Genomic DNA, 15493 nt, shown 5'->3' on the forward strand with positions numbered 1-15493 from the left:
CATTGCAACCTGATGTTATTTCTGCTAAGCCTGAAACTGTTATTATTTGCAATCTTGCCATGTCCTTTTGAGCATGTTCTAGTAGTTTCTGGAGATAGCTCAGTGTTCATGTTTTGTCATGCTTTACCTGTAGTTCATGCCCATTCTGTTATCTTGTTAGGATGCTGTAGCATATTGTTTTGATGCTTGCTAGATGCTTAGTTGTTGTTTTGGACAGCTTGTCCTTTAAACTTGTATAGAGTGTATGTGTTGAACCGTTGCTCCGTTTTGAGTGTGCTCTATATGAAACTTGCTTGATTTTGTATGTAGTTTCATATTATCATGTTGCATCCTTGTTTTGAGGTGTTTGCTTGATGTTTGTATGCATTTTGCATCAATGCCATGCTTAACTTGTTTTGCTCATATCTTCTAGGCCGTAGCTCCGAATCTAATGAACTTTATATGTAACTTGACTAGAATCTCGTGTAGATCATCTTGGTGCATCTTAACTTGCTGTTTAACAACTTGAATATAAGGTTTATTCAGATCTGGACCAATTTTGAAATTTGCATATGAGGACTGACCGGAATTGTTGTATGTTGTTCCCGGCCTCATTTAAACTTGCTTTGATGTGTTGCTCTTGTTTGCATCATATCTTGCCATGAGTAGCTTCATGTAGCTTTGTCATGCATCATGCTTGTTGTGCATCATGTCTTGTTCATGTGTGGTGTGTTTACCATGTTGTGTGCTTCTTCTCGATAGTTCTCGTTTTCGTTGCGATCGTGAGTATTTGTTCGTCTACGCTTGGTTCGTCTTCGTGGCTTCATCTTCTTCATGGACTCGTTCTTCTTCCTTGCGGGATTTCAGGCAAGATGACCGTCACCTTGGATGTCATTACTATCATTGCTATGCTAGTTGCTTCGTTCTATCGCTATGTTGTGCTACCTATCGCTTGCTCTTCAAGCCTCCCAAATTGCCATGTCAGCCTCTAACCTTTTCACCCTTCCTAGCAAACCATTGCTTGGCTATGTTACCGCTTTGCTCAGCCCCTCTTATAGCGTTGTTAGTTGCAGGTGAAGTTGAAGATTGCTCCATGGTGGACAGGATTATGTTGGGATATCACAATATCTCTTATTTAATTAATGCATCTATATTTTTGGTAAAGGGTGGAAGGCTCGGCCTTATGCCTGGTGTTTTGTTCCACTCTTGCCGCCCTAGTTTCCGTCATACCGGTGTTATGTTCCCGGATTTTGCGTCCCTAACGCGGTTGGGTGATTTATGGGACCCCCTCGACAGTTCGCTTTGAATAAAACTCCTCCAGCAAGGCCCAACCTTGGTTTTACCATTTGCCTCACCACCACCTACATTTCCCTTGGGAGTAATTAACCTAAGGGTCATCTTTATTTTAGCCCCCCCCCCCGGGCCAATGCTTGTCTAAGTGTTGGTCTGAACCGAGTAGACTGCAGGGCCCCCTCGGGGAAACTCGAGGTCTGGTTTTACTCGTAGGATGTCTCATCCGGTGTTGCCCTGAGAACGAGATATGTGCAGCTCCTATCGGGATTGTCGGCGCATCGAGCGGCTTTGCTGGTCTTGTTTTACCATTGTCGAAATGTCTTGTAAACCGGGATTCCAAGACTGATCGGGTCTTCCTGGGAGAAGGAATATTCTTCGTTGATCGCGAGAGCTTATCATGGGCTAAGTTGGGACACCCCTGCAGGGTATAAACTTTTGAGAGCCGTGCCCGCGGTTATGTGGCAGATGGGAATTTATTAATGTCCGGTTGTAGATAACTTGACACCAGATACGAATTAAAACGCATCAACCGTGTGTGTAGCCGTGATGGTCTCTTTTCGGCGGAGTCCGGGAAGTGAACACGGTTTTGGGTTATGTTTGACGTAAGGAGGAGTTCAGGATCACCTCTTGATCATTGCTAGCTTCACGACCGTTCCTTTGTTTCTCTTCTCGCTCCTATTTGCGTATGTTAGCCACCATATATGCTTAGTCGCTGCTGCAACCTCACCACTTTACCCCTTCCTTTCCCATTAAGCTTTCCTAGTCTTGATACCCATGGTAATGGGATTGCTGAGTCCTCGTGGCTCACAGATTACTAAAACAACAGTTGCAGGTACAGGTTATGCGATGATCATGATGCGAGAGCGATGTTTGCTTGTTTTGGAGTTCTTCTTCTGCTTCTTCTTCGATCAGGGGATAGGTTCCAGGTCGGCAGCCTGGGCTAGCAGGGTGGATGTCGTTTAAGCTTATGTTTGTGTTTCATCCGTAGTCGGATGGTGCTCTTATGTATGATTATGTTGTATTCGTGTGGCATTGTATGCCTCTTGTATGTATCCCCATCTATTATGTAATGTTGATGTAATGATATCCACCTTGCAAAAGCGTCTCCAAGATGCGCTTCTATTCTTGGTGGGACCTTCGAGTTCCTTTAGGATAGGGTCGCATCTTGGGCAGGACACGTATATCATGTTCACCGTCCGCACTTGTAGGGGGAAGCCCTTTTGTCCTCTATTGTTCGGCGGCCGGGGCTCCTCCTCGTCGTCGCTATGCAGCCCCTTGTCATTGTTTTCGGCATTTAACTTGCGGCCTGCTTGAACACCCAACAATCCCTATTGGTGTGGTTGGCTGGTTTTTCGAGGGTGCCGTGTATCTGGCACGAGCGATCGAGTATTCGCTCCAAATTGGACGGGCCCGGAGTATTTATTTTGAATGGCTTTTTCTGCTGACCGGGTTTAGAGCCTCTGAATCCGGCATTGACTGCCGCATACTCAGCATTATCGCCATTAATGCGGCACTTGTGCTCGTTGCGACGTGGCCTGCCGTTGCTGTCCTTGGTATCCGAATTACCAGGGCTCTTGGTCATCTTGTTACTATGAGCTAGCCAGCTGTCCTCTCCCGCACAAAAGCGGGTCATGAGTGTTGTGAGGGCTGCCATGGATTTCGGCTTTTCCTGTCCTAGGTGCCGGGCAAGCCACTCGTCGCGGATGTTATGTTTGAAGGATGCAAGGGCCTCTGCATCCGGACAGTCGACGATTTGATTTTTCTTGGTTAGGAACCATGTCCAGAATTGTCTAGACGATTCTTCTGGCTGCTAAATTATGTGGCTTAGGTCATCAGCGTCTCGTGGTCGCACATAAGTGCCCTGGAAATTGTCGAGGAATGCGGCTTCCAGGTCTTCCCAACAACCAATTGACTCTACTGGCAAGCTGTTAAGCCAATGCCGAGCTGGTCCTTTAAGCTTGAGTGGGAGGTATTTGATGGCGTGTAGGTCATCAACGCGGGCCATGTGGATGTGAACAAGATAGTCCTCGATCCAGACCGCAGGATCTGTTGTGCCATCGTATGATTCAATGTTTACGGGTTTGAAACCCTCAGGGATTTGATGATCCATCACTTCATCTGTGAAGCATAGTGGGTGTGCGGCGCCTCTGTATTGTGCTATATCATGACGTAGCTCAAATGAGCTTTGTCTACTGTGTTCGGCCCGGCCGGAATTGCCATATCCGGCGTGACGGTTATCGTCACATGTAGTGGGGCGCCCACGCGATCCGTAGATCGATCTTGTTTGCCCTGCCCTGTCCTCCAATATATCTTGCAGGTCTGGCGCACTTCCCCGCGCCTTGGTATTTTTTGAGCGACGCCGGGGTGCGGCTTGAGTGGAGGGCCGAGAGGCCTCTCTGTCGCGGCCACGAGGTGGTCGGTCGACCGTATCATGCGCTGGTGATGTAGTTTAGGTGCTTCCTCTTTTAATCGGGGTAGCAGCCTGCGTTTTGGGTAGCTCTTGGAGGGGCACTCGAGTTCATACTCTTCGGCCACCAGGACTTCAGTCCATCTGTCGGCTAGCAAATCTTGGTCAGCTCTAAGCTGTTGCTGTTTTTTCTTGAGGCTGCTTGCCATGGCCATAAGCCTGCGTTTGAAACGCTCATGTTCGACGCGATCCTCAGGCATGACAAATTCGTCATCATCGAGGCTTGCCTCGTCTTCGGAGGGAGGCATGTATTATCGTCCTCTACCTCTCTGTCTGCCGCTCTCTTATGAGGGCTGGCTTCTCCATCCTCCTACGCTGAATCCTGCTGGAGGGGGTTGTCTTTGGCACTGTCCGGGGTGTTATTGTCTCCCGTGCCGGAATCACCATTTTTGCTGTGGCGGGATTTAGAGCGGCGCCGCTAACGCTGGCGCTTAGGCTGTTTCTTGGAGGGGTCATCCTCCGTTGTTCCATCGCCATTCCCATCTTTTGGGATGTCCACCATGTATATGTCGTATGATGAGGTGGCCTTCCAGTGCCCTGTAGGCGCTGGTTCTTGGTCGTCTCCTGCATCGTCATCCATACTGTCGATGTCTTCGGAGTCGAAGCCGGGCATGTTGGTTAAATCATCGACAGTGGCTACGAAGTGGGTGGTGGGTGGGCTTTGAATTTCTTTGTCGTCCGCATCCCAACCTTCCTGACCATAATCCGGCCAGGGCTCTCCTGATAAAGAGAGAGACTTTAGCGAATTCAGGATGTCACCAAAGGGCGAGTGCTGAAAGATGTCTGCGGTAGTGAACTCCATGATCGGTGCCCAATCGGATTCGATTGGCAGGGGCGCGGAAGGTTCGGAGTCCGGAGAGGAGTCCGGCACCTTGGAGTCACGAGCTTCGCAAAGGACAGGGTTGGTATTCGGCTCAATCGCCATAGAGATAGCAGCCCCCGAGGCGGTGTCCAGCCACCCATCCTCGATCGGCACAGTCGGCTCCAAGCTAAGGGTCGGAGCGGACACTGGTGCGGCCTCCAAAGCACTGTCCGGCGGCAGAGCTAGATCATGCCCATCGTGACAGTGCGGCGCGCTTGGCTGTGGCTCGAACCCGTCAAAGATCAAGTCTCCGCGGATGTCAGCTGTATAGTTCAAACTTCCAAATCTGACCTAATGGCCAGGGGTGTAGCTTTCACTCTGCTCCAGATGGCCAAGTGAATTGGCCCGCAGTGCAAAGCTGCCGAATACGAAGATCTGTCCGGGGAGAAAAGTCTCACCCCGGACCGCATCGTTGTTGATGATCGAAGGAGCCATCGGGCCTAAAGATGACGACATAGAGGAACTCTCAATGAAAGCACCAATGTCGGTGTCAAAACCGGCGGATCTCGGGTAGGGGGTCCCGAACTGTGCGTCTAGGCGGATGGTAACAGGAGACAAGGGACACGATGTTTTTACCCAGGTTCGGGTCCTCTCGATGGAGGTAAAACCCTACTCCTGCTTGATTAATATTGATGATATTGGTAGTACAAGAGTAGATCTACCACGAGATCAGAGAGGCTAAACCCTAGAAGCTAGCCTATGGTATGATTGTTGTTCGTCCTATGGACTAAAACCCTCCGGTTTATATAGGCACCGAAGAGGGTTAGGGTTACACAGAGTCGGTTACAATGGTAGGAGATCTACATATCCGTATCGCCAAGCTTGCCTTCCACGCCAAGGAAAGTCCCATCCGGACACGGGACGAAGTCTTCAATCTTGTATCTTCATAGTCCAGGAGTCCGGCCAAAGGCTATAGTCCGGCCATCCAGACACCCCCTAATCCAGGACTCCCTCACCCATCAATAGATATCAATGCGAGTGAGTAGGGATTGCCATGCAACAAATGCACTAGAGCTATAAGTGTATGAAAGCTCAAAAAGAAAATAAGTGGGTGTGCATCCAACTTGCTTGCTAACGAAGACCTAGGGCAACTTTAGGAAGCCCATCATTGGAATATACAAGCCAAGTTCTATAATGAAAAGTTCCCACTAGTATATGAAAGTGACAACATAGGAGACTCTCTATCATCAAGATCATGGTGCTACTTTGAAGCACAAGTGTGGTAAAAGGATAGTAGCATTGCCCCTTCTCTCTTTTTCTCTCATTTTTTTCTTCTTTTTTTGGGGCCTCCTCTTTTTTTGGCCTCTTTTTTATTTTTTCTTTATTTTTCATCCGGAGTCTCATCCCGACTTGTGGGGGAATCATATTCTCCATCATCCTTTCCTCACTAGGACAATGCTCTAATAATGAAGATCATCACACTTTTATTTACTTACAACTCGATACTTAGAACAAAATATGACTCTATATGAATGCCTCTGGCGATGTACCGGGATGTGCAATGAATCAAGAGTGACATGTATGAAAGAATTGTAACATCCCAATTTTCAATTTGGATGTTATACATAGCTCATCATATGCATATCATATTTGTTCTTGTATTTGTTGTGATCCTAGAAATCTTAAGCAACTCAAGGACCCAAGGAGCGAGTTGGAGGTTTCACAAAAATCATATTTGAATTTATTTCAAATTTGAAGAAAGGATCAATTTGATTTTATTATTTTTCTCTCCAATTATTTCCAAAAATAAAAGTATATGAGAGAAGATAATATGACTTCTTCAACCTGAGAGAAATATTGGAGAAAGAATTTTAAAATCAAATTATGATTCTATTGGTATTTTATTTGCTATTTTATTTGAATTAGAAAAATATTGCATTTTGGAAATTGCATCTTAGTCCAGAAAAATGTTCACCTTGTCCTAAATATTAGGTTTGGACGGTGAAAATTGTTTTTGGAATTTTTAGAATTTTTTTATATTTTATTTAGGATTTTTCTTTCGGGCGAAATTAATTTAAATAAAAAAAGTTCTTTCTGCCTGACTGGGCCGAAGGCCCAGCCAAGCCAGCCCAGCAGTGCCGCGCCGCCGCCTTCCCCCGCGCGGGAGTCCGCCTCGCCGCCGCCAGCCAAGTCTGAGGCGGGCACGCCTCCCGAGGCCGGCCCCTTCCCCAAGACGAGGCCGAGCCCCCCCCCTTAAATAGTGCGTCGCTCCGCCGCCTCTCCTCCACCGCATCGCCGCTGCCTCCCACCAGCAGCGGCACGCCCGCGCCACCGCCGCCGCACGCCCGCGCCGCCGTCGCCTAGTGTCGCCCCGCCGCCTCGCCGCCGATGCCTCGTCGCCCGACACCATCGTCCGATCTCGCCGTCGCCGCCGGTTTTCTCGTGAACCGGTAAGACCGATCGGAACCCCGGTTTTTTCGGTTTTTCGGTTCGGTTTAGTTCGGTTTTATTTGTTAACGAACGTCCGTTCGTTCGTTCGCTTTAACGAAGGTTTTCATCGAATAAGCTCTGTTAGCGAACGTTCGCGCCATAGGATTTTTCTTTTTAGTTTATTTTCGGCCAGGGACCTATCTGCGAATAGTTTTATCATGATTTAGCCCCTGATCTTTAAACTAACATAACTTTTTACTCGTTTATCCAAATTAGATGAAACCAGCGCCTAAATATTCGTATCGTTCTGTTCTTTCCAGTTCACCAACTTGGACATGATTTTGGTACTGTAAAATTTGAGTTTAGACCAGATTAGTAACGATCTTGTTTTGTTCGTATTTTGAGTTTCGTTGCTCCGTTTGAGTTGAATCTTTTTGCAAATCGTAGCTAATCATATGTACCTACTGTTAAGATCTAATTCACATGATAATATTGATGTTAGGAATTTTGTTAGTTTAAGCTGTTTGCTTGTTTCGTGTTTGATTTGGATCTTTTCTCGGTTTTCCCATTGTTTTGTTTGAGTGATTGCTTATGTATGCTACTGTTTGTTTACGCTAGATTACCCAAAGTGCGAAGCTTGTTACTACGAATCTCTAGAGTTTATAGATCGTCAGCAAGGCAAGTTACACTTTGATCATACTCCTTTATACCCAGTTTTTACTATGCATTAGTTTTGCCCCTCAAATATTTGCATGAGTAGGATTGGGAACATGTGGTCTTGGTTGTAGTGCTTGAGGTAGGAACCTAATCCTTTGGATCACCCCGGGAATATACGTATGCTTATTTATTGCTTAGCCATGCTCGTAGACGAGGATTGGATCGTGATTCACACATGGAAGTTTGAGAGTTATTTAATCATGGATAACATTAAGGTGGTAACTTTAATATACATCTGGGTGGATTGGTTGAGACACCTGGGGAACCCAGTGTTGTCTGTTTTGGGAAATCTTGGAGTACCCGTGTGATTTTTCCTATGGAATGCCACCCAGGCTCAAAGGGATCATAAGATTATTCATGCTAGAAACTTCCATGTGCAGCCACAAGCCATTATGGGCTCTGGTATAGTTGATTAAGTTGCGTGAGCTCTTGAAGAGGTGGACTATCGGATGTAGGGGAAAGTAGGTGTACCGATCCGCCCGAAGTAGAGAGTTAATGCTTCAGAAAGACCATGCCTCGATCATCCGATCATGGATGCGGTCGAGTCTTGTGGGAAAAAGTGCGCAACCTCTGCAGAGTGTATAAACTAATCATGGTTAGCCTTGTCCCCGGTTATGGACATCTTGAGTATCTAGTACTTGAATCTATTGATGTGATCTCATCACGTTACTTTAATTAATTTGATTTGGGTTAATGATGATACTTTTAATTGGGATTTGAGTTGGGGTTACCTTCTCAAATATTGGGCAACTTGGGAGTAGTTAAATAAATTTATTCCTTTGTTGTAGGGAAAAACTAGCTTTATGCAAAAATCATAAACTTCAGCCTCCACCAGCCAAATATTGCATGTAGATATATTTCTTGCATTTCATTGCTTTACAGTGTAACTCTGCCAGCATATTCAATGTGCTGACCTACATGGCTGCAACGTCTCATGTTGCAGACTACTCAGACGATGAATAAGGTGCGATAGGTCGTTGTTTTGCACTCAGCTATGTCGTTGGAGTTGATGGACTCATTTACCTTCGAAGCTTCCGCAGTTATTCAGTCTAGATGGCCTTCAGCCATGATATTTTTGTGTAATCATACTCTTTATGAGGACTTGATGTAATAAGTGAGTGATTGAAACTCTATTATAATTCCTCGAGTACTATGCATGTCAGCATTACTGATCCAGGGATGACACTGATGCACAGAGACTTGACCGTTTGAGGTCTGATCACTACAAGAATTATGAACGGTGGCTTTCCCACAAATACAATGTCAACTAGATGATCATGCAAAGAAATATGACAATGATGAAGTGTGTCATAATAAATAATGGTGGAAAGTTGCATGGCAATATATCTTGGAATGGTTATGGAAATGCCATAATAGGTAGGTATGGTGGTTGTTTTGTGGAAGGTATATGGTGGGTGTATGGTACCGGCGAAAGTTGCGCGGTACTAGAGAGGCTAGCAATGATGGAAGGGTGAGAGTGCGTATAATCCATGGACTCAACATTAGTCATAAAGAACTCACAAACTTATTGCAAAAATCTATTGGTTATTGAAATGAAGTACTAGCACATGCTCCTAGGGGGATAGATTGGTAGGAAAAGACCATCGCTCGTCCCCGACCGCCACTCATAAGGAAGATAATCAATAAATAAATCATGCTCCGACTTCATCACATAACGGTTCACCATACGTGCATGCTACGGGAATCACAAACTTTAACACAAGTATTTCTACAATCCACAGTTACTCACTAGCATCATTGTAATATCACCATCCTCATATCTCAAAACAATCATAAGGTATCAAACTTCTCATAGTATTCAATGCACTTTATATGAAAGTTTTTATTATATTCCTCTTGGATGTCGATTATATTAGGACTAAATTCATAACCAAAGCAAATTACTGTGTTGTTTAAGACTCTCAATATAATATGTGAAGCATGGGAGTTCATCAATTCCTTCAAAATAAAACCACCGCCGTGCTTTAAAAGGATATAAGTGAAGCATTAGAGCAAATGATAAACTACTCCAAAAGATATAAGTGAAGATCAATGAGTAGTTGAATAATTATGTCACTATGTGAAGACTCTCAAGAATATCAGATCTTAATATTTTATTCAAACAACAAGCAAATCAAAATAAAATAAAATGACATTGCAAGGATAGCACATATCATGTGAAGAAACAAAAACTTAGGCTCAACCAAAACTGACTGATAGTTGTTGAAGAAGAAAGGTGGGATGCCAACTGGGGCATCCCCAAGCTTAGATGCTTGATACTTATTGAAATATTAATTAGGGATGCCTTGAGCATCCCCAAGCTTGAGCTTTTGTGTCTCCTTAATTCCTTTTACATCACGGTGTCCCAAAATCTTAAAAACTTCATCCACACAAAACTCAACAAGAACTCATGAGGTAAGTTAGTATAAATCAATGTAATAACCTAATCATTCTCTACTATAGCAAATCACTAAAACTATTATTTGATATTGCCTACTAAATGCCTCTGCATATTTAACACTCCTATCCTCAAATAGAATCATTAAATAATCAAACCTATGCAAACAATGCAAACATAATAGCAATCTATCTAAACAGGACAGTCTGTAAAGAATGCAAGAGGCATCATGCTTCCCTAACTCCAAAAATTCTGAAAAATTACCACACTATACAAATTTGTTGTTACTCATTGTGTAAAAAAAATTAAGATTTTATCCCATTCTGACTATTCACAAATATTCAGACAATGATAGAAAACTTTCTGCTTTCAAAACAGCAACTTGTAGACTTGTAAAATAAGCATGGTAAAGGCTATACTTGATTTTTTATTGAACTAATAGATAGAAAACATGTCTATGAATAACAGCAAGAAAATACTAATAAAATAAACTGACGCTCCGAGCAAAACACATATCATGTGGTGAATAAAAATATAGCTCCAAGTAAGGTTACCGATGAACGAAGACGAAAGAGGGGATGCCATCTGGGGCATCCCCAAGCTTAGTTGCTTGGATATTCCGAATATTACCTTGGGTGCCTTGGGCATCCCCAAGCTTAGGCTCTTGCCTCTCCCTATTCCATATTCCATCTAAACTTTACCCAAAACATGAAAACTTCCCAACACAAAACTCCACAGAAAATCTTATGAGCTCCGTTAGTATAAGAAAGCAAATCACCACTTAGGTACTGTTGTGAACTCATTCCAATTTTATATTGGTGTTATATCTACTGTATTCCAACTTTTATATGGTCCATACCCTCCGATACTACTCATGGATTCATCAAAATAAGCAAACAACACAATGAAAATAGAATCTTTCAAAAACAGAACAGTCTGTAGTAATCTGGAAACTTTTCATACCTGTGTAACTCCAAAAATTATGAAAAATTAGGACAATCTAGGAAATATGTATATCAATCTTGTGTAAACAATTCAGAACAAAATCACGTCCCAGTTAATTTGCAAAATTCTGGACTAAGAGCAAAAGTTAATGTTTTTGCATATAATCAAGTTAACTATCACCATAGACCATCCCTAAGGCTTTACTTGGCACTTTATTGAAACAAAAGCTATAAAACATGATTAATATAGTAGCTTAATCATGTGGACACACAAAAACAGTAGGGGTAAATGTTGGATTGTCTCCCAACAAGATCTTTTCTTTAATGCCTTTTTTAGCCAGGCATGATGATGTCAATGATGCTCACATAAAAGATAAAAATTGAAACATAATGGGAGCATCATGAAGCATATGACTAACACATCTAAGTCTAACCCATTTCCTATGCATAGGGATTTTGTGAGCAAACAATTTATAGAAACAAGAAACAACTAGCATAGCAAAATAAAACAAGCATAACTTCAAAACTTTCAACACATAGAGAGGAAACTTGATATTATTGCAACTCCTACCAGCATATATTCCTCCCTAATAATAATTTTCAGTAGAATCATGAATGAGTTCAACAATATAACTATCACATAAAGCATTCTTTTCATGATCCACAAGCATAGAAATTTTATTACTCTCCACATAAGCATATTTCTTCTCATGAATAGTAGTGAGAGCAAACTCAACAAAATAACTATCATGTGAGGCATAATCCAATTGAAAATTAAAATCAAGATGACAAGTTTCATGGTTATCATAATTATTTATAGCATACATGTCATCACAATAATCATCATAGATAGCAACTTTATTCTCATAATCAATTGGAACCTCTTCTGAAATAGTAGATTCATCAATAAATAAAGTCGTGACCTCTCCAAATCCACTTTCATAATTATCTCTACTCCTATAAAAATGTGAGTTGGTGGTGATGGCGTGCCTGCTTTTGTGGCATATGTGCCGCCTGATCTGAAACGGACGGCTGAGAGTGAGATAAGTTCTGCTTGAGCCACTTGTACAACATTTTGCAGAAGCACCCCGCACGTCAGACGGACTACTTGTTTCTATTTCTCTCAGGAAAGAAACAGAAGTTTCGAGTACCCCTTCTAAAGATCAAGGTCGCTACACACGGTGGAAATCTCTCGGTCTCTCTCCCAACGCGAGAGGCGGTTTCCAGGCGGGCTGCCTCCACTGGTCTCCATCGCCTCCGGTAAGCCGTCGGGCTCTCGGAGGTGTGCGGGACAGTGTACGACCGCGAGGCGGTTGTAGATAATGTTGTTTTAGAATTTTATTCTGGCACTGGCGGGCAGGTAGGGGCGACGTCAACGCTGTGGGATAAGGTTCCCCCTGGCTCCTTTCCCGTCTCCGCGGTGATCCCTCCGGCCGGTGGCACTGCGGGGTTAGGGAGGTTGGCCTCTCTCTTATCCGGCGAGGTTTGGTCGGTGATGGGGGTGCACAATAGTATAGAAGTTGGGATTTGTGGAGAGGGATTCCCAGATCAGGTCGCCTCGGACGGCCGACAGCTGCGCACTGTTGCGGGCGAAGTGGTTTGAGTTGCGGCTCCACTCCGTCATAGGCTGCCGCTGGTCAAGGGATCACTTGGTCTACCCCAGGCCGATGCACCAGAACCCTCCCTGGTTCCGTCTTTTGGGGAGGGACTTATATGCGGCTCACAAAGCCATGGATTGGCGATGCTGCTCCTCATGCCCGTTGTCTTGTGGATGACGGCTAGCACCGGCGAGTGCAGAGATCAGCGTGCCTGGGTGAATAAGGAAGATGAACTGGGCTGTAAGTTACTTTGTTTTCTCTGTCGGCGTTATTCCCTTTAGTGTTATCTCTGCCTCTCTAGTTCTCAACCTCCAACGACATGCCCTTTTTTGTGCTGGCCATGGAGGCTAGCAGCGGCAGGACTGCCATGACTAGGCCGCGCAATATTTCTAACAGTGTTGAGCTACTCGTTCCCGACAGCTCCGGTGCCAAGCTGCCAAGCAGGTATGTGTGTGATGGATCTTTTAATTTTAAGTTTGCTTCCTGTTCGATTAGGTGCATATTTCGCAAGATAATGTTGTTCTATCATGTCTCTGATTTTGATTTCGATTTTGATTTTTCCTGCAGATTTCAGGATATAGAAGGCAGCTTCAGGAAGGGGTCGCTGACGAGGTGAGACCATTGCGTCTATTCTTGTGTTAGTTTGTTTCAAAGAAATCACACTAATTTCTCTCAGTATACTCTGCAGAGAAATAAGTACTGAAGCAGGCTTCACCGAAGACTACTGATCTAGAATTGTTTGTTGCTGAAATAAGTCCAGGAGCGGTGGAGCAGGCTGAACAATTTTCTGTTGATTTTACTGAATGGATTGTCCCTGTAATTTGACCAAACGTCATGTCGCCGTGCCACTGAAGTTTTTGCACAGAATTCTTGTCTTTTTGGGTGGTGCCAAGCTGTCTTTTTGTTGAACAATGCCACAATTGCATAGTTGTAAGTTATTTAGGATTGTCTCTATTGCATACGACCTGGAGTTACAAGAGGTCCAGTACTAATTTTGTGTATGTATGTACATGTGCAGTCACCCATTTTCTATACACAAGATTCCAAAGCATCTTTTACTGTACATTTTGTTTCTTTTCTCGGTACAAAATGTATTGCAAGTGTTGTTCATTTTTTCCCTTCTCTAAATATACTAGAGACCCTCTAAGGGCTCAGTTTTCTTCCCGTTTGTCTGAATATACCCAGATTTATTTTGTGTGTGCGTATTTAACAAAGCATTTAGTTAACCACTTCTACTTCATTCTTGTTTGTCGTGAAACCACATATAAGTGTGTGCTCAAGTTATAGTATGTATGTTAGGAAATACACAGGAGCTCCCGGGTGCTTCTCTATATTATGAATATTAAACTTAAAAAACTCTGGAATTTGAGGATATCAAACCCGGGTGCCCAATCCACTCCCGGGTGAAGTTTCGTGAAAAAAGTGGCGAAGGAAATATAGTCCAAACTAAAATCTGTCCAAACATTTTTTTACGTGCATAGTTTTCTTCTATCTTTTTTTTTTTGCCATGGATACATTTCATGGTATTTTTTCACGAAATTTCATACGAAAGTAGATTCAACACCCAAGTTTGATATCCCAAAATCCCCCCAAAGAATAAAATTTTCTGGTGATTTTTTGAACTTAATGTTCATATAGGGGGTGGAGCACCCTCGTGCTACAAATCCTCTTCTGTATGTTAATATAATGTCTTGATTGCTATCTTCAAGATATTATTATGTGTTATTTGATATGATTCTTTTTTCGCCAAATCTTGCAAAGAGGTTTGGAATGTTACAACATCAATTTATTTTGGATGTCATCATTATATTTTGGTCATGGTTGGCATGTCGCATCATATAATGCTCATATTCATGTAGAGATGACATGTGCGTGACATGGGCGGGTTGCGGGTCAGGATAGGTTTTTAACCCATTGGACTAGGATAAGCTTGTAGCCATCGCAAGTTGCCACATGCGTGTGGATGGATTTTAAATTTGCTGCATGCTCCGTCCCCTGGTAAATGATACTGTGAGCAATGAGAAAGGTGAGTAGGGAAAATGACAAGTCTTCTCACGAGATGAATTCGGAAAATGTTTCGTTTGGATTAAAGAGTTTATTGATTGGAAACCTATATTTGATCATGCGTGACATATACACGTCAACAATATAACATACACGTCAACAATATAACATCGCTTTGATCAACGTCTACATACATTTGTTATTGTCTCCTACATATGGGTCTCTGACATAACTTAAATCCACCTAATCTTATAAGATCCGTAGCGTAGCACAGGCATCTTACTAGTCACTAGAGGCTTTTATGTAGGGTAGAACCCTAGATGCCCGATCTTTCATGATTTAAGGGGATCCTACGAAGAACACGAAGAACATGAGGGAAAAAACAAGGGGAACACGAGAGGAAACACAAGAGAAATCACTCAACCAACAAGATTCGGTCACACATATGCTAGATCCTCGAAACACAAAGAGTGATACATGATTCAAGGTCAAGAAAGGACGATATAAAAGGTCTTCTCCGTGAGGAGGTCTTGAAGGGTCTTCCTGTGATGGGGTCTTGAATCCGCTTGGGGGATCTTCTCCGAAGAGGTCGTGAGCTTTGAGGAGAAGTAACCAAGTGGATGAGCAAAGCTCTATCTCAAATATGAGCTATCACAATGCTAACCCTAGAAAGTGGGCGGAGGAGGTCTATTTATTATATATAGTCTTAGTGGACGAAAGGGTAAGTGGCTTCGGCCCAACACGCGGGTGGTCACACAGGCGTCGGACGTCCGACGGTCACCGGTCGTCCGAAGGCTCGCGGGGGTTCGAACGTCCGGTGCCGGTCAGGGTCCGATGTTTCGGCTCTCATCAAGACTTGTC

The 15493-nt window shown here is 43.6% G+C and overlaps 1 long non-coding RNA gene across 1 annotated transcript; it reads left to right on the forward strand.

Moving 5' to 3' along the window:
• Nucleotides 1-12155: 12155 nt before the first annotated feature.
• On the forward strand, nucleotides 12156-13790 carry LOC123045120 (uncharacterized). Its single transcript, XR_006421064.1, has 3 exons — nucleotides 12156-13072; nucleotides 13196-13240; nucleotides 13317-13790. It is a non-coding gene; the product is annotated as an uncharacterized lncRNA (long non-coding RNA).
• Nucleotides 13791-15493: the final 1703 nt, after the last annotated feature.

This window comes from Triticum aestivum, chromosome 2B, assembly GCF_018294505.1.
Source record: "Triticum aestivum cultivar Chinese Spring chromosome 2B, IWGSC CS RefSeq v2.1, whole genome shotgun sequence".
Classification (NCBI taxonomy): Eukaryota; Viridiplantae; Streptophyta; class Magnoliopsida; order Poales; family Poaceae; genus Triticum; species Triticum aestivum.